General features: G+C 41.8%; 1 protein-coding gene across 1 annotated transcript in view; it reads left to right on the top strand.

Annotated features, from left to right (window-relative positions):
• TRAPPC3L (trafficking protein particle complex 3 like) overlaps window positions 1-19,035 on the top strand; it is a 40,176-nt gene that overhangs the window by 7,090 nt on the left and 14,051 nt on the right. The window lies entirely within an intron of this gene.

The raw sequence follows: 19,035 nt of genomic DNA, 5'->3' as shown, positions 1-19,035 counted from the left end.
TTCACTAAGCCAAGTTTATGTGCAATGCTAGAAAAATACTAGGTGTTTTAATGGGAAATATTTGAAATATATAAATGTAGATGGTTGTGTTCTGTTTCTGTAAAAATGCCATTGGGGTTTTGATGAAGATTGATTGCATTGAGTTAGTAGATCACTTTGGGTAACATGGACATTTTAACAATATTTAATCTTCCAATCTATGAACATCGGATGTCATTCCATTTGTTTGTGTTTTGTTTAATTTATTTCATCAATGTTTTGTAGTTTTCATATACAAGTCTTTCACCTTCTTGTTTAAGTTTATTCCTCGGTATTTTTATCCTTTTTCACTCCTATTGTGAATAGGATTGTTTTCTTAATTTCCTTTCTGGATAGTGTGTTGTTAGTAAATAGAAACACCACTGATTTTGTATCCTGCAACTTTCCTGAAATCACTTCTTAGTTCTAACAGGTTTTTTTGTGTGGAGTATTTAGGGGTTTCCCACATATAAGATTGTATCATCTGTAAAAGAGAAATAATTTTACTTTTTTTCTTTCCAATTTATATTCCTTTTATTTGTTTTTCTTGACTAACTACTCTAGCTAAGACTTCTAGTACCATGTTGAGTATAAACAGTGAGAGGAAGCATCCTTCTTGTTCTTGATCTTAAAGAAAAAGTTTTCCATTTTTTACCATTGAGCATGGCAATGGGGAAAGGATTGTCTTTTCAATAAATGGTGCTGGGAAAACTGGTTGTCCACATACAAAAGGAATAGAATTAGACCTTTACACCATACACAAAAATGAACTCAAATGGATTAAAATGTAAACCTAAGACCCAAAACTGTAAAATTCCCAGAACAGGGGCACCTGGGTGGCTCAGTTAGTTAAGCATCCGACTCTTGGTTTCAGCTCAGGTCATAATCTTGGAGACACATACACACGTTTTGGTGAAGATGTGGAGAGACTAGAACCCTTGCACACTGTTGGTAGGAATTCAAAATGGTACATCCACTATGGAAAACGGTTTGAAAGTTCATCAAAAAATTAAAAATAGAATTACCATAGGATCTACCAATCCCACTTCTGGGTATTTATCCCAAAAAATTGAAATCAGGATCTTAAAGAAATATTAACACACTATATTCATTGTAGCACTATGCACAATAGCCAAGATGTGGAAACAACCTAAAAGGCAACTGAAAGATGAATAAAGAAAATGTAGTATATACATACAATGACATACTTTAAAAAAAGGGGGACATTCTGTAATGTGAAACAACGTGGTTGAACCCAGACACAGAAAGATAAATACTGCATGATTCCACCTAGATGAGGTATCTAAAATAATTAAATTCATAGAATCAAAGAGGGGACGGATAGCTTCGGGTGGAGGAAATGGGCAGTTATTAACCAATGAGCATAAGGTTCCAGTCAAACAAGATGAATGAGCTTTAGAGGTCTGTGTACAACATAGTACCAGTCATCACCAATAACATATTATACACCTGTAAATGTGTTAAAAGGGTAGATCTCATGTTAAGTGTTCTGATTCCAATTTTTAAAAAATTTTAAAAGAAACAGGTCTGTTTGATGTGAAACTAAGAACATTCGCTTTCCAAATATCTCTCCTCTAAACTTTTTACATCCTTTTTTATTTTTCTTATGTCATCGAAATTCTGATCTGCTCCTCCTGTCCTCAACAAACTGGGAAGAAATCCACTTCTACTCCTTTGCGAGATTCCTTCTTGCAATGAAGAGAATATTTTGTCACTCTTACCCTTCTCTTGTGCAGAGGGGTTGTCTCTTGGTCTTTGCACTTCCCTTCAAAGTCCCGATTTCCTCCCTCTTAATCATTTTCCCTTCTCGAGCAAAATGTTCTTTTACATGTGGGAATGATGTCACCCAGCTCAGAAGCATTTTAACACAGGGGAAGGGGCAGACCTTAGTTACATATTCACCCACTGATGTTTTGCTTATAATTGGCAGTTTTCATTAGAAGGTCCAGCCTTCAGCAGCATTATCTCATTCATCCTTGTAAACTCTCCTGAGAGGAGGCAGGTGTCAAATGTTAGAGTCAATTTTAGGGGGGCATGGAGCAAGGTCAGAGGAAATTCACCGTTCTCACATGCTGCCCACGGAACATAGTAGGGTCAAGAATAGAACCCAAACCGGGCGCCTGGGTGGCTCAGTTGGTAAGCAACTGCCTTCGGCTCAGGTCATGATCCTGGAGTCCCGGGATCTAGTCCCGCATCGGGCTCCCTGCTCGGCAGGGAGTCTGCTTCTCCCTCTGATCCTCCCCCTCTCATGCTCTCTGTCTCCCATTCTCTCTCTCAGATAAATAAATAAAAAATCTTAAAAAAAAAAAAAAAAAGAATAGAACCCAAACCTTGTGAGTTTTGTTTGGCTGCCGCCTCAGACCGTGCCCTCATACAGAACACAACCATCATCCTTGTGTAGCTGCACTTCGAACAGCTTTGGACCTCAGATTGCGCCATCTAGTGGTAAAGAGAAATCCCATGACAGAGACCAAATCTGCTCAAAAAAAGTCTGTAATCAGGCCTTATATTTCATATAAAAAAGAGATGACAGGCTAATTCTAAAGTCATATTCCTGCAACACTAAAATATATCCATTTTTAAAATATAATTTTATCATATACAAGTCTGCTTTTGTGTTGATTGCCTCAAAGTACTTCAAATTTTAAATAAGATGTATAATTTATAAAGATTGTCAGCAGCATTATAACATGATGTTAAAAAACTATTAGGAATACAGCGCCTTTCTTTAGGAAAGCTCAAAGTAATTGCCACCTATTAATTTTTTCCCTTTCAAGAGTCTTGTGAAGTAAAAACGATAGCCATCATTAGCCTCATTTTACTGATGACATAATTGAGTCTTAGGATGATGTCACCACAGTTACATAGTCAAAAAAGCCAGCTGAGAATTTAATTTTTCTGATCGTATTCCACTGTTTTTCCCAAAAGTAATTGTTTCTTTAAAATGTACCTGTGGGGGGACGCCTGGGTGGCTCAGATGGTTAAGCATCTGCCTTCAGCTCAGGTCATGATCCCAGGGTCCTGGGATCGAGCCCCACATGGGACTCTGTGCTCAGCAGGGAGCCTGCTTCTCTCTCTCCCTCTGCCTGGCTGTCTGCCTACTTGTGATCTCTCTCTCTGTCAAATAAATAAAATAAAATAAATTTTTAAAAAAATGTACCTGTGGGGGCGCCTGGGTGGCTCAGTCGGTTAAGCGACTGCTTTCTGCTCAGATCGTGATCCTGGGGTTCTGGGGTCGAGCCCCACATCAAGTTCCCTGTTCATCGGGGAGCCTGCTTCTCCCTCTGCTGTTCCCCCTACTTGTGTGCTCTCTCTCTGTCAAATAAATAAATAAGATCTTAAAAAGGAGATATTAAAATTTATCTTTGAGGATTTTCTCCTGTTATGACTACTGTTCTGAGAAAACTGAAAATGTGGAATTTGCAGTGGAGTCACCATAGCTGCTTTTAGTTGTAGTAATGAAACACTGGAGAGTTTAACTATAATCTAACAGGCATAGATCCTTCAGTTTATTATAAAAGCAAGTTGAAAATACCTCACTCTGGTCTCAGGTCTAAAACCCACTTCCTTAGTTACACAAAAATATATTTATGGTTTCCAAACACATCCATGACAAACGTTTTATTATTAAAAGAAGCTAATTAGAGATAAACTTAATCCTTTTAAAGTCAAGATGATCATAAAGGGTAGGCTTGACAAGAGATATTATAACATCGCCTTTTAAAAGCAATTTAAACACAAGAAGCTCTGATCCTCATCCGTTGCAAAGTGATAATCTAACCAAATCCAGCGTAGTCGAGATTAAGGCAAGAGTCCACATCCTACTCAGCCACATTCCCAATGCGTGACCCTGAGCAAGTCATGCAGCCTGTCGGAATCTCAGCTTCCCTATCTGTCAGGGGGGACCTCCTTCAGCTGCAGTTTTTCTGATTTTCAGGCTTTGCTTTCCCTAGGCAAAATCTGGACATGGAACTATAATCATAAAGAGCTGAGTGTGATGGGTGTAGTTTCCAAAGCCTCCCTCAGAGCATCCATACCATCTAGTTATTGGTGCTGTTTACAGCTGCTTGGCTTAGCACAAATTCTGTCATCAAAGCTGGGAAAGGTTTTTACTATCAGGTCAATGTCATCATGATGTCATTATAAGGGTTAGAAGGAATGTGTAATTTTTCAGTATAAACATCACATCAGGGGTGTTGCCACAGTAAGATGAAATTTTTAGAGACAAATATATGATATATAAAAAATATAAAAAGACTCGTGAAACTCGAAATTCCGATCTTCAGGTTAAAAAAATTGGACCCCAATATATTATCCCTGGAAATTCTGAAAAGCAAAAATTCAATCTTTTCCTTTTAATAGTATAAACTGAAATTTTATCTTAATTATATAATGAGAGCAATGATTTTTTTTTTTTTGGTGAGTGATATAAAATCAATGAAATAATTGAAAGGTATTCATAGGAGGCAATATAAGTAAGGATGCCTAAAGCAGGGAGGAAATCTAAATGGTGAATGTCAGAAGCATAAACTCGAGGGCAGAAGATTTAGGAATATAATCCAGAGAGGAACTTGAATGGCAGAGGGGTTATTTTTTAACTGGATGACCATTTTTATTTCAGTAAATTGGTCCATTTAAGATTAGAGTTGAGGCTACACAGAAGGATTCCAGCAAATCATACTGGTCTTATTTCTTTTATCTTGCTTCTGATCTGAATGCACAAAACTACCATGGCTGGATTGATACAAGTAATTCACATATTTTGAAGCCTAAAACTCCTGAGTCATTTCAGAATGGTGGCAGCTGCACAGCCATAGAATTACAATCTCCGATACAGATTTGTACTCAGAAGCACTGACTTCATGCTTCTGCAAGGACATCCGAATCTGACTTTATTAGACATTTTCAGAGGGGTGTGCCATGGCTTGGAAGGTTGATCAGTGAGGACCCCATTAAGGGACAGAAACCACACAATCATTTCAATCAAGAAGGTTTAATAGAAAGCATTATTAACTATTTATATGGGACTAGCTACTAAGAAAGGGAGAAAAGTGCTAAGGAATATCCTAGTGCTGAGAGAAAATACCCAAAGAAGAACCACAGTTTGAAGAGGGACCCTCTTTCCACGGCTGGGGTTCAAACGTCTTTGGAGACATGTGATTGCAGCCCATGGATGCTGGAAAAGGTCTCTGGGTTGTCAGGCTGAGATAGGTGGGTACGGAATTATGGATCCAAACTGGTAAACAGCAACCCCCCACAAGGGTATAAGTGGGCTAAGGCTGGTAGTGAGGGAACCACGGGAAGGGAGCCAGAACTCGGAAGGGAGTGACGCTGGGTGCCCCATGCCCGGCCAGTCACCATTTCCAGCAGGAGTAAGCAAAGAAAAGGCACCCCAGGGCCAGGAAGAGAAGTCTGTCCTCCTGCTGTAACCACAGAACCTTCTACTGCCAAAGGAGAAATGTTTGCAAGATCTACATCCAGCCTCGCAAGCAAGGCAATGAAGAGTAGGTTTGGAGCTGAGAGGCCATCATCGATCGGACAACCAGCACAGAAGGCCTGAGTCGGTGTGATCGTCCCATACATGTCCATGGCCATTTTTTGACTTTGGCGGTCTCGTGTTTGACCCTATCCAAACTGCTGGCCCACACAGGAACTATTCTCACCTCTCAGGTAGCTCAAGCTGCCTGGGGAAGGGCGATGAGATGAAGGAAGCTGCATTCTTCTCCTAGCAGGGTGGCGTCAACTTCCTGCAAATGAAGATGCCAAACAGGCCAAAGAGCACACTTTTTTAATCTGCAAACTTCTGAAATAAAAACTTTTTTTTTTTTTATTTGACGGAAAGAGACACAGTGAGAGAGGGAACACAAGCAGGGGGAGTGGGAGAGGGAGAAGAAGGCTTCCCGCAGAGCAGGGAGCCCAATGTGGGGCTCGATCCCAGGACCCTGGGATCATGACCTGAGCCAAAGGCAGACGCTTAATGACTGAGCCACCCAGGTGCCCCTGAAATAAAAACTTTCTGTTAAACGCTGACATTTATTAAATCCAACCACTGCCTCTTTACGGATTTCTCTATAACCAAATCTGTTCTCTCTCCCCATGACTATTAAATCTCCTCTATTTTCTTACTGTTCCAAGTGCCATTAAGTGACATTAGGGGCCACGAACCTCAGAACAGGACTGGCTAATAACCTGTGCTCTCTTCCCTGGAAGTCCAAAGGAAGGCACCATGGTACGTTCGCACCTAAGCGGCCGCCCAGTGAAAGGTAGAGTGGGCTTAGATTCACCATCTGGGGGAGGGGCTCCTAAGCTTGAAATGGACCAGGTCCGTTTTCTGAAATGTGCGGAAGGGTGAAACAGTGTTCTTTGTAGGAGGCAGGAGTTGCCCTCACGATGATTAAGCAAACATGACCGAACAACTTTGGAAACATAAGGGAACCCATGATTATTACCCTTACTGAGAACATTTTTATTGTGAAAAAAAAGAGCAACGTGAGTCTGCATTTTAGCTTAATGTGTTTGTCTGTGAAACAGCATTTTACTGGAGTTTGTGCCTGCTGATCTTCCAAAAATTTGCGGTTGACCAGCTTTTTTTTTTTTTTGTATGTATTTCTGTTCTCCATCTAACTACAGCCAAAATATTGTACAAAGAATGGAAATAATATAGAATTTCTTGAGTTACTTTGATTTGACACCGAAGTGAATTTATCTTTCATTTCTGGGAAGTTTCATTGCCCTGTCCCGTCTGTAAGTTTTTCAAAGGGAAGGATAATTTCAAACATTCTTGGGTTTGGCCCACAGTGCCATGGCAAACCAGTACATTGTAGACATTCATTAAAAACTGTCGGAGTGAATTTGGAAAATATTTGTAGATCTTTTCCCTCAAGTACACACTGTTGATCCTCCTCTTCTGTCCGGGAGAGGGCAGTGGTCCACATTCATCTCCAATTTAAAGCCTGCCTACCCCTCCCTCCCTGGCTCCCGCCACCTGCAGAAGCTCTCTTATTTCAAGCAGTATTTACTACATTGGAAATCCAAAAGTGTCTGGTGGCTCACAGTAGCTGATCTGCAATAACACAGTTTGAACTGAAATAGGATCCTGGACAGGAAAAGAGCTGATTCTCATTAAATAATGGACAGTGAACTCATCTTGATAATTTTATTGGAACATTCAGGGGTTTTTTTCACCACTATTTATATGAGTGTAGAAAGTTTCAGGAGAAGAGGGAAATTCGGTCTTGCTACACCGGGGTCAATTGCGATTACAAAATGCAAGCATTAAATAGGTAATCAAGTCATTAGCTATTACATTTCACTGAACTTACTCAACAGGCCTCTATCACTTCCAGTTTATTATAAGGGCAAATAAGAAAATACAATTATACCTTTCTCTAGCCCAGGAGCCAAAAAAAATCTCCTTAGTTGCACAAAAATGTATTTCATACTTTCTAAACCCATGTACAGTTAAGATTTCATTATTAACAGAAGCTAATTAAAGATAAAATTGATCAATTAAATAAATCCATTTCCATTTTTTTAAGAAAATATTTGAAATATTTTTTTTAGAAAATATTTGACCCCACCCACCCACTCAAAAATTCATCATGGAGCCAAATTGTGTTGGGTAGATTCCTTTACGCTGCTGGCTGGTGGGTTATGTTAGGTGATAGTGGTTGATGGTAAGGATGTTCTGGGACACAAGAGCTAGGCCTCATGGCAGAGCAGAAATCAGGAAATCCCTCAGTCTACCCTGTCATGTCAAGAGCAAGCATCTAAGGTTCCTTGCTTCAGTCCTTGTCATTTTGGTGACTCAACTATCATCTGCTTGTTTTGCTCTTGCAACTCCCTGCTGACATCTTCCTATTCTTTATCTTCTCGCCACACCCATGACTCTGCCGCCTCAGGACTTCTGCTTACTCTCCTTTACTCTCTTCTTTCTGGGTTTCTTTTGTCTTCTGTGACTCTCTGTGTCTCATATTCAAAGTCCCAAAAAGAGCCTCTAACCTGCCCAGTCAATCACTTGCCCTCTGTGGTAGAGCTTCCAAGCCACACGTCTTCTGGCCCATAGCCAAGCTGTGGACTGACTGCCCAGGCTCTCAAGTGCCCATCCTAGTCCATTATCTATGGTCAGAATGGCAGTGGAATGAGACACAGAGCCTGGCCATCACAGGGAGCCCCCCAAGAAGGGGATTTGGGTATGAAAAACATTCTGAGATCTCCCACAACGGGGCAAAGCAATTAGCAAAGACCTTGTTCTTCCTGTCTAGGAAATTATTTCTGAGTCTTCTTTACTTATGAATCCTCCACTCATGTTATTTGTCTTACTGATGCTGGAGTGTGTTTTCCTTTGTTCCAGAGGCTAGAATTCCTGTGGAGAAGAGTGTAGCAGGCTCCACATAGCATGTTAAGTATAAGGTATTGAAATCAAAAGAATTGGCCTTACTATGTGTTTTGCAGGTAATAATCAAGTAAGAAAACTTAAAAAAAAAAAAAATGCTTCCTCTGGGAAGCAATCCAAGCCAAACCACATTATTTGTTGGAAATAAATATTTTAGCCCACTAGCTAAGGGTGGGGCAGACATTTCTCAGAACGGTAAACTCGGAGGGATGTTTCCATGGGAGGGAGATAGTCAGATTCTCCTGAGAAAAATTATGTTGTGCTACAACAGGCAGTACTGGGTTTTCTTTTGAATTTCTTATAAAGAAACCAATCATAACGGTTTGCTCTGGTCCTCTAATCCCATGGATTTTTTGCTTTTGTTTCTTTTTCTAAATCTTTTTCAATCCCTTCTCTTGGCCTTCTCTGTTTTTTCAGAGAATGTTACCAGAGATGACCTGATTTTTTTATGTGAATAGGAAAACTGCCCAGGTGAAATGAACCTGAGCCAGGCCTTTCAAGACAGAGACATCAGCGTATCTTAGGTTTTTTTCTTTCTCTTAAAAACAAAACAAACAGGTTTTGTTCCTTATGTTCCTGTATTTTACTTTCCCTCCTTTCTTTTTTTATTTTTTTTAAAGATTTATTTTAGAAAGAGAGAGTGTGCATGGAGGGAGGGGGCTGCAGAGAGAGAGAGAGAATCCCAAGCAGACTCCCTGCTGAGCGTGGAACTTGATGCAAGGGTCCATCTCACGACCCTGACATCGTGACCTGAGCCGAAAATCAAGAGGCAGACACTTAACAAACTGAGCCACTCAGGTGTCCCTCCTTTCTTTTTTTCTGATTATATTTGTCTTCCTTCATTTTCTAAATAATGTACATGTTTAAAAGGAATAATTTTCCTAAATGGCATCATATTTCACAATTCTGCTTGTAAACTTAAGTGTAATGCGCCCAGCACAATGCACGACACTTGAATTGTGTCCACATCCTAATTCTATGCACAAAATTGGGAGACCTTTTTCTGCCCTTTTTTTAACTAGGATGAAGATTTAAATCTCAATTCTAAAGTTACCTCCATGCCGACCCCCCTACCTCCCTCATTCTACCCCCACCCACCCACCCATCCACACACACACTCTCCTCCTCCTCACACACAATTTACTTGAAGGGATAGACTAAGAAATGCAGCCTGAATGGCATAGAATAGAGGGAAACCTGGAACCTTTTTTATCACTAGGCAACCCCTGCTCTTTGTTAAAATCTCCCCCTGAGGGTGGAGGTCTGGTCTTTGTTGATGATCCTCTCAGAAGGTGACTAATCTCATCAGGGCTGGGAGCATCTCACTGCCCCTGCCCCACCGTCAGCATCACCAGATGATAGCCCTGGCTCAGCCTTCTGCCTTCCAGGACACAGAGGAGGCTCTGTGCTCCCCACACAGATGCTAATGGAGGGAAACTTCCACTCAGGCAATCCAGATAATTCTGGGTGAGAAGCGGGGAGAGGGTACAGGGTGGTTAATCACTTCACCTACATAGATAGCCAACAGTTGTATCTGTTAGTTCAAAGATCCACCCCCTCCCCCGACACACACACACCACCATCCTAAAACATTTAGGTGTCTTGCCACTGTTTTGTACTAGAATAATCTGTAAATGGATGTTTGAGAATGTGGCCATTATTGTATGTGCCTCCCACCCCCACCCGGAAGATTGAAGTGGGAAATTGAGGTATTAGAACAGTAGGGTCCTCAGAGTCTAGGTGGGATTTGGGAGCCAGGCAGTCCTCACCATGTGACCTGTGTGGGGAGCTGAATGGGTGGGGAGAAAACCAGTGAAAGGCTCAGCCATTAATCCAAAGGTCTGGAGGGAAGTGGTGCGTGAATGTTCACAGGTGATGGGGTGCAACTGGAAACCAGGTCACAGACAGCTCTGCTCCCCCCCGCCCCCACCCTGCCCTGCGGTGCGGATGGGGCTGGATCCCAGGGGGAGGTCACTGTGGGGCCTCGCCCTCAATGCCCTCCTAGGATTACACTTCCTTTCTTCCCTCCCCCAACAATGGAAGCTAATCAGATTAAGCCTAGACAGTACATCTTCTTTTGCTATTAATTACTATTTTCCAAAGGCTAACTCACAATGTAGTGTTAGGGGGCCTATTGAATTGCTTTATCTTTTCTACTTTTTCCAACAGATGATATTAAAATAAGTGAGAGCCCTTGATAAACAGGGTTGAATTCCATGGAAGTCACAGCCCAGTGCCACACAGCATTCCAGAGAAGGCTGGCCACACAGCAAGCTGAACGTCAGGCCATTTTCTGATTTAGTAACATATTTGAGCAGGGAAGAAGGGAGTGGAAAAAATTAAATGGAAAGAAAAACCTTTATAGTCATAAAGTTCTCCATATTTAAAAAATGATGAATATTAACAGCAAAAGGAACTCATCGAGTATTTTGAGAAATCTTTCTATTGGGGCCAGAAGTATAGCAGATGGATTATTAAAAATAAGACACTTGTTTAAAGGAGTATAACCGTTTAGGCTTAATTCCCCCCTCCGAGTAGGCAAGAGTTTCCTTACATAAACACCCACACATACTTGACCTATTCCCCTTTGTACCTCTGGGAGGGGTGAGAGAAGAAAAGCGTAGGAAGATTTCTTTTGTGGAAAAGCATGTGTGCATAGCTACAAGGTCTGGGGAGTCTGTGGACTGCTTAGGCCCAAGCCAGCAGACCACATCAGTTACTCACGGCAGAGTTCCAGAATGAAAGCAAGGCACCTGCAGGAACATTACCCATAAGCTCTTACTGTGACAACACTTGTGTAATATTATTTTTCCTTTAGTCACAGAGAAGTGTCTCTTAAGGCTCAATTGGTCAGTAAATTCTGCGAGTTATAGCCCCCCCCCTTACCTACAAATGTCCATCTTCCAGTTTTCTGTGTATGATCAGGTCTCACAAGACATCTGGCTTTATCTAGCGTCTTATCTCCTTGGCACTTGTCACCAAAGATGCCCCAGGTGAGAGTCTTCAATGTTCCAGATATGTCAGCACATGAAAATCAAGGCTGCCCTAACTTTCCGTTGGAGAGTCTCAGTTTTATTTCTGTGTCTTAACTCATTTGGATGAGATTCATGAAAGCCTGACTTATGAAACAAACTCGAGTGTGTGCATTGAAAATAGCAATAGGGTTGGGACCATTTCGTCACTGTGACCATTTACAAAGAAATTCCTTCCCAGGAGATGAAAACGGCCGAAGGAATACTCTGGGGGAACCAAACCCCAAAGGCTGAAGCAAGGTCCGACTGGGCCTAAGGGTTCAGAGACACATCAGGAAGACAGCCACACTCTGGGGCCTCCGTGCTCAGTATTCTTAGTGCATGTCAGAAGCAAGATTTTGTTCAGACTTGCCCTGACCTCTCCGTGATGCTGATGCTCCAGGGTAATGGTTCTCAATTCTTATTGCTCCACAGAATCACCTAAAGCTTTAAAAAAAAAAAAAAAAAAAAATCCAGATGCCCAGGCCCTACTTTTACAATTGAGTGACGGTCTCTGGAAATAAGATACTTCCCAAATGATCTTCATGGGCCTCCTCTGCTTTAAAGCAAGAGTTTGCAAACTGTGTTCCTTAGTTGGTGTTGTAGGGTGATTGCTGGAAAGGCAGGGGGCGGTATGTGAGGGCTGCCTCTCCTCCAGATCCTCAGTCCCAATTCTTCCAGAGTGACCTCTCCTTTTATCTCTTTTACGTGTTTCAAATAAAATAAAATATCATTGGAAAGAAAGTGGATAGTCTTTTTAAAGATTTTTATTTATTTATTCATGAGAGACAGAGAGAGAGAGGCAGAGGGAGAAGCAGGCTCCCAAGAAGCAGAGAGCCCGATGCGGGACTCGATCCCAGGACCCTGGGATCATGACCTGAGCCGAAGGCAGACGCTTAACCATCTGAGCCACCCAGGCGCCCGAAAGTGGATAGTCTTGACTGAAACAAAGCCCAACCCAGCAGTGGTTGCGGTGACTAGCTTATCTCTTGGGAAGGAGGTAGGAAGAGAAGCTGGGTCTTCTAGGACATTCACTCCAAAGAAGATAGAAAATCATCAAACACTGGTTTGTGACTATATGTTTCTTTAACTGCTTATTTCCTATACAGGGTCAGTGAGACCCACTCATAGTCAGCGAGGTGTTTAAGGAAGCAAACTTTTTTAAAACACTAATTACTATCCCTCATGTTTCCTTCCATGATTCAAATACCAAAAAAAACCCCTGAGAGAAAGAATCTTGTTCTGTTGATACCATCAGCAATCATTATTAATGCAGACGTACATCTGTCCATGTTAAAATCTAGGAATAATGGGCGCCTGGGTGGCTCAGTTGGTTAAGCGACTGCCTTCGGCTCAGGTCATGATCCTGGAGTCCCGGGATCGAGTCCCGCATCGGGCTCCCTGCTCGGCAGGGAGTCTGCTTCTCCCTCTGACCCTCCCCTCTCTCATGTGCTCTCTCTCATTCTCTCTCTCTCAAATAAATAAATAAAATCTTTAAAAAAAAAAAAAGAAAATCTAGGAATAAAATGCTGTTATAGTGCAACTAGTAACTGTTTCATGGGTTATGTATTCTGCCCAGAGATGTATATATTTTGTGGTATCACTCTTAAACAGAATTACTCATATCACCGGAGGTCATACTTTTCTTACTTAATCTTATTCCTGGAGATGATCTAGAGAATGTGATTAGATAAAATAATTAATTCATTTCCCCCATTTTCATCTCAGTTTTCATTATAATTTAAAACTTTTAAAGATTTTTCTCTGGCATGGGTGCGGCTGTAGGGTCAGGAAATCTGAAACTGTAAAAAGATGGCTAGTCATACGGACAGACAGAAAGATGAGCTCATTTTTATCGAAGGAAATAGTAGGAAGTTGACCTTATTGATACAGGGAACTAGCAGCATGGTTTGGGTATAGCTATCCCAAATAATTTAGAAACCCAAAGTGGAAGAGCTGTGCCGAATGGGAAGGAGGCCAGGAACCTCCGAGCTAGACATGAATTCCCAGGAGTACACCAAGAAGCCCATTGATGGAATTCAGGTGCTACTGGCTGTAAGATTTAGGACGATAGAGCTGAAATTCGGAGATGGATTAATCCAACATTCTGATTTTACCAATGAGAAAACATGCTTTTAAAGGTTAAATAATTACTTGAGAATACACCAACATGAGACAGCATTTCTGTGGTAGAAGTAGAGATCAGACAAATCCAGGTTCAAATTTAAGCTCTATTCTCTTACCAGTGGCTTAACCTTGACCTTTTTGAACTTCAGTGTTCTTCATAAAAATAGAAACAGTAATCCCTCCTCCCCCCTGAGTACGCTTGGGAAATTTTAAATATAAACCATATGTCAAGTATCCATCGCATAATAGGTTGTCAATAAACATTAATTCTGCCTTCCCTCCTTGGTGGAAGAACAAAATTTAGAATACCATCTCTCTTACAGCTGCACAAGTGTTCTTTTTGCGTAACTCAACCTTAACCAACTGAACAGTGGAAATATTATTTGAGGGGCGCCTGGGAGGCTCAGTCTGGTAAGTGTCTGCCTTCGACTCAGGTCATGATCTCAGGGTCCTGGGATCGAGCTCAGAACTAGTGGCTAGTCTGCTTCTCCCTCTCCCTCTGCCCCTACCCCCCACCCCCACTTGTGCTCTCTTGCACCCTTGCACTCAAATAAATAATAAATTTTTTTTAAAAAAGATGTGAAAATACAGGCAAAAACATGATGTTAGAAATAAATCAGGATGGCACTGGATTTTTCCTCAGTAACATCCAGCAACAAAGGAAAACAGAGTAAACACTCAAGTAGAGAAAGTGTGAACCAGCTCAGCAGTCCTTCAAGTAGAGAAGAGGCCAATCTTGTTCCATCTTGTTTCATGTGAAAATATAGGCAAAAACATCATGTTAGAAATAAATTAGGATGCCACTGGATTTTTCCTCAGTAACAACCGGTAACAAAAGAAAACAGAGTTAACACTTAAAATACGCTCAAGTAGAGAAAGTGTGAACCAGCTAAACAGTCCTTGTTTCATCTTTCAGCTACCCCCCTTTTTTTGTGCTGAAATATTTTATTTTTAAAAATATTTTTTTGGGCGCCTGGGTGGCTCAGTTGGTTAAGCGACTGCCTTCGGCTCAGGTCGTGATCCTGGAGTCCCGGGATCCAGTCCCACATTGGGCTCCCTGCTCAGCGGGTGGTCTGCTTCTCCCTCTGACCCTCTTCCCTCTCGTGCTCTCTCTCATTCTCTCTCTCTCAAATAAATAAATAAAATCTTTAAAATAAAAAATAAATAAAAATATTTTTTTTTATTTATCTGAGAGAGAGAGATCACAAGTAGGGGGGGCAAGCAGGAGGGGCAAAGGGAGAAGCAGACTTCCCGCTGAGCGGAAGCCTGACGCAGGGCTCGATCCCAGGACCCTGAGATCATGACCTGAGCCTCAGGCAGCCACTTAACTGACTCAGCCACCCAGCTGAGCTGAGTTTTCAGCTGAGCTGAATTTTAAAGAAAATTCTTTTTTTTTTTTTAAAGATTTTATTTATTTATTTGAGAGAGAGAGAGATTGAGAGAATGAGTGGGAGGAGGAGCAGAGGGAGAAGCAGACTCCCTGCAGAGCAGGGAGCCCAGCATGGGACTTGATCCCGGGACCCTGAGATCATGACCTGAGCCGAAGGCAGACACCTAACCAACTGAGACACCCAGGTGCCCTTAAAGAAAATCCTAAAAGTTATGTTAACTTGTACAGAGACATTTCAATATGCATCTGTAACTGGTAAGGACTTTTTAAAAAATATAAAACCATCATGCTATCATTATACATAACATGGTATGTATTTTACATACATGTGTTTAATCTATAATATTAATATAAATAATTCCCTGAAATCATCTACTACCCATTTAATACTCATTCATATTTCCCTAAATATCGCAAAGATATCCTGTTATAGTTGGCTGTTTGAAAAAGGTTACACATACAGCTCATATGTTGCTTCTGGCTGTAATGTCTCTTTTTTCTCTTTCCCCCCCCCTTTTTTCGTTCCATTGGTCTGTAGAAACTGTGTCATGAGTCAAATAGAATGTCCTGTTTTGTCGATTTGCTTGGTTGCTTCCTCATTAACTGGTTTTCTTTGGCCTGTTTTTCCTATAAAGTAGTAATTGGATCTAAATACTTGATTAGATTCAGACTAGATTTTTCAGGAAACAACATCTGGCAGATGATCCTGTGGACTTACTCTTGCACTGTGCAGCACAAGGAGGCGCAGGATCGCTGGCTGTCCCACTGCCGGCGACGCCAAGGAACATGAGTGGCTTCCAGTGCCATGGTCCTCATCCCACCGCGCTTTCCCCTAGGGGTTTAGAATTCGTTATTCCTGGTGTAGATCCGTTATGTCCTGAGGGGTAGCAAAATGGTTATTTTCTAATTCTGAAGAGCTCTGCAGAGAATAAAATCATAATATGCATAAAGAAATAGCTCTCGGGCGCCTGGGTGGCTCAGTTGGTTAAGCGACTGCCTTTGGCTCAGGTCATGATCCTGGAGTCCCGGGATCGAGTCCCGCATCGGGCTCCCTGCTCGGCAGGGAGTCTGCTTCTCCCTCTGACCCTCCCCCCTCTCATGTGCTCTCTCTCTCTCTCTCTCAAATAAATAAATAAAATCTTAAAAAAAAAAAAAAAGAAATAGCTCTTGCATGTATTCAACTAAGCACAACTTAGAAGATATCATGGGAAAAAGAAACCATTGACTACAGTAGAAAAGAAGAATGCCTAGAAATACAGGAAACTTACAAAACTTGTGTGAGGAAACCTTTAAAATATTTCTCAAGGATGAAGGGTAGCTTTGAATAAATGGAAAAGAAATGGAAAGGCATCCCATGTTCCCAGACAGGTTGATAACAACATAACCGAGGTGTCTAACTCAGTGGCTCTGGGGTGGGGCCCGAGTTGTGAATCTCTTCAAGCCTGCCTTCCCCAGCATGGCCTGCTTTGTGCTTTTAGCAGTTCTCAAGGTGTGATCTCTGGACCAAGAGCATGAGCACCCCCTGAGAACTTGGTTACAAATGCAGATGCTCTTGCCTCACCCCACACCTACCAAATCAGACACTCTGGTCTCAGCAGTCTCCATGTTCACAAGCCCTCTGGAGGATTTTGACATGAGCTGAAAGTTTGAGAACCACTACCCTAGTGCTTCTAAAATTTAAGTTGTGGGGGGCGCCTGGGTGGCTCAGTCGTTAGGCGTCTGCCTTCGGCTCAGGTTATGATCCCGGGGTCCTGGGATCAAGCCCCGCATCGGGCTCGGCGGGAAGCCTGCTTCTCCCTCTCCCACTCCCCCTGCTTTTGTTCCCTCTCTCGCTGTCTCTCTCTCTGTCAAATAAATAAATAAAAATCTTTAAAAAAAAAAATTTAAGTTGTGAAGAAATCACCTAAGGTCCTGTCAAATTGAAGATTTGATTCAACAGGTCTGGGATGGGGTCTGATTCTGCATTGTTAATAAACTCCCTCACGATGCTGATGGTCTGAAGACAACACTTTGAGGAGCAAGACTAGAAGAACAGTCTGTTTCTAGTTTACTCAAGGCCAACCTATCTTTTTACCCTCTGCTCCCATTTTGTTCTAGGTATTAATGACAAATCATATGTTACTTCTCTCAGTACTATGTTTATATTAAACAGAATTTAACCCACAGAAGTGTGTTCCTCTCAAAACAAATTTAGCCAGAAATAATTGCAAATTAATCTCAGGATTTGGTGGAGCAGTTTTGGGGAGACACTTATTCAGCATCTATTAAATTGTGCCATTGAGGATATACTGATAAATGGAATCTAGAGGAACAACTTAAGGAAACTTATGCATGAAGAGAATCTTTGTGTAAATCTATGTCTAAACCCAATTCGCCTCTACTTGCTTTCCCTTAATAAATCCTGATTTTCCTGTATTAGGTTTAGGCTACCTATTGCTTCATAGTCCCCCCAAATTTGGCGGTTTAAAGCAACAAACATTTATTTAAGCTCATGATTTTCTGGGTCAGGGATTTAGGCAAGATGCAGTAGGGAGTGCCCTATGATGTCTGCGGCCTCAGAAGGGGTGGCTCAAAAGTCTGGATGGCTGGGAAGTCTTCACTAGGACCATAGACCTGAGGTCTTTGTTCTGGCTGTTGGTTGGGTTCCCTGGTTCTTCTCCATGTCATGTCTGCTCAGGCTGTCTGGAATAGCTTCTTCACTAATGCATCTGGCACCTAAGCTGGAATGACTGGGACAGCTGGGGCTGACCAGGCTCCTTTCTCTCTCTCTCTCTCTATCTCGCTCTCTCTCACTCTCCTGGTTGGCTTGACCTTCTTCAGAGCTTGGAGCTTTCAGGGTAATTGGACTTCTTGTCTGGTGGCTGGCTTCTGCCAGGCTGAGCATTGCCAGAGACAGGGCATAAGCTGCAACACTTACACAACCTGGCGGCACTTCTGCTACGTGCTATTGGTTCATGATTGGTCCTGGTTCATGCTACTGGGGAGAAGGGTAAGACTCCATCTTTCCATTGGAGCACTGAGCTGTATTACCATGGATGGGTTTTATTAAAGTGACACCCAGATGCACCAAAGATGCAGTGAAGTTGGTTTGGTTAGAATCAATGTAAATGGAAAAAAAAAATGCTAGCTTTTTTTTTTTTTTTTAAAGATTTTATTTATTTGACAGAGAGAGACACAGCGAGAGAGGGAACACAAGCAGGGGGAGTGGGAGAGGGAGAAGCAGGCTTCCCGCAGAGCAGGGAGCCCGATGCGGGACTCGATCCCAGGACCCCGGGACCATGACCTGAGCCGAAGGCAGTCGCTTAACCAACTGAGCCACCCAGGCGCCCAAAAAAATGCTAGCTTTAAGAGCTTCTTTGAGAGACTGAAGAGAGCCTGTGGTTAGCATTTCTTCCTCACTGAGCCTTCAGTGATCTCACCTGGGTAACTTGAATCTGTGTCATAGAAATTGGCAAACACTTCAAATCAGGATTTTTTAAAGAGCCAGTTGTTAAATATTAATCACACACCATGTTTAAAATCAAAGTAATATATCAAATATATTGCAAATATATTGCAACTTTACATCCTCCACATTCCACTCTCCCACCTAAACACACACACACACACACACACACACACCTGGGCCTGCTCTAAGCTCCCAAGGATATATTCCGGGTTTTAACACATTTAGGGTCCTTTCTTCAATTGGGGATAATGTTCCATGGTCATAAAGGGCTCATTCCCCGGATTCTCCAGCTAGGGGGCTCTTAGTGATATAAGGTGTGAGCCATGGCGTAAAATATAGTGCCTCTTCCTTACACACCAATTCCACTAAAAGATTTAGGGGGAACTTAAATATATACATAAACATATAAATATATACATATGTATGTATATATTTAAATGAACATATATGTTAGTAAATATGTATATATAAACTATACATATATGTCTATATTTAAAGTAATATGGGTATACTACATAATAGAATGCAAAATTTGCATTATTTCTAATAAACATAAAACTGCAAAACAGTTTTACACTAGCTTTGACAGTTTCCCCAAACCCGCAGTCAGGGCTGACTTACCCCT

The sequence above is a fragment of the Mirounga leonina genome, unplaced genomic scaffold, assembly GCF_011800145.1.
Source record: "Mirounga leonina isolate KUSES-001 unplaced genomic scaffold, KU_Mleo_1.0 Mir_53, whole genome shotgun sequence".
Lineage (NCBI taxonomy): Eukaryota > Metazoa > Chordata > Mammalia > Carnivora > Phocidae > Mirounga > Mirounga leonina.
The sequence above is the reverse complement of the archived record's forward strand: the minus strand, read 5'-3'. Positions and strand labels throughout refer to the sequence as shown.